At 32.2% G+C, this 1,260-nt stretch overlaps 1 pseudogene; it reads right to left on the bottom strand.

Annotated features, from left to right (window-relative positions):
* LOC119279228 overlaps window positions 1-1,260 on the bottom strand; it is a 132,107-nt pseudogene that overhangs the window by 2,800 nt on the left and 128,047 nt on the right.

The raw sequence follows: 1,260 nt of genomic DNA, 5'->3' as shown, positions 1-1,260 counted from the left end.
GGTGTGCAAACATACGGCGGGCGACGGCGGGCGGCGTCGAGGGCGACGGCGGGCGGCGTCGAGGGCGAGGGCGACGGCGGCAGGCCTTCGGCGCGGTGTTGAATCGGAGAAGACGAGAAAGGGTTCGGGCCCTTGTATTTATAGCCCCCCCCCCTTTAGTCGCGGTTGGGGAGGCGACCCGCGACTAAAGGGTAACGGATGGCCAGACCAACCGCGACTAAAGGGTTTTTTGGCGGGTTTTTGCGTTCCCGCGCGCAACGACCTTTAGTCGCGGTTGGCCAGGCCAACCGCGACTAAAGGTATTTTTCAAAATACTTTTTCTTTTTCAAAATCTTAAAAATACAAATAATATATCAAAAAATTCAGAAAAATAAAAATAATTCAATTCAATATGTTAAAAACACAAATATTATATCAAAAAATTCAGAAAAATAAAACTAATTCAATTCAAAATTCTAAAAATACAAATAATATATCAAAAAATTAAGAAAAATAAAACTAATTCAATTAAAAATGTTAAAAATACAAATAATATATCAAAAAATTCAGAAAAATAAAACTAATTCAATTCAATATGTTAAAAACACAAATATTATATCAAAAAATTCAGAAAAATAAAACTAATTCAATTCAAAATGTTAAAAATACAAATAATATATCAAAAAATTCAGAAAAATAAAACTAATTCAATTCAATATGTTAAAAACACAAATATTATATCAAAAAATTCAGAAAAATAAAACTAATTCAATTCAAAATGTTAAAAATACAAATAATATATAAAAAAAATCAGAAAAATAAAACTAATTCAATTCAATATGTTAAAAACACAAATATTATATCAAAAAAATCAGAAAAACAAAACTAATTCAATTCAAAATTCTAAAAATACAAATAATATATCAAAAAATTAAGAAAAATAAAACTAATTCAATTCAAAATGTTAAAAATACAAATAATATATCAAAAAATTCAGAAAAATAAAACTAATTCAATTCAAAATTTTATACGCCTAGGCAGGAGTACGACAGCGACGACAGCAGCGACGACGACGGCGGCAACTTAGAAGGCGACGACTACCAGTACAACGGCGGCGGCTATGAAGACTACGAGTATGCATATTATACGCCTAGGCAGGAGTATGACTAAATCACTCCAAATTTCATGTATCATCAGTGGTATCTCGAATCATTCGAAAATGGACACCAAACACATCACGGGTAATATAATTCACATGATCCATTCAACAAAGTTTGGTAC

Source organism: Triticum dicoccoides, chromosome 3B, assembly GCF_002162155.2.
Source record: "Triticum dicoccoides isolate Atlit2015 ecotype Zavitan chromosome 3B, WEW_v2.0, whole genome shotgun sequence".
NCBI classification, from domain to species: Eukaryota; Viridiplantae; Streptophyta; class Magnoliopsida; order Poales; family Poaceae; genus Triticum; species Triticum dicoccoides.
Note: the sequence above shows the minus strand (reverse complement) of the source record. Positions and strands in the feature narration are given on the sequence as shown.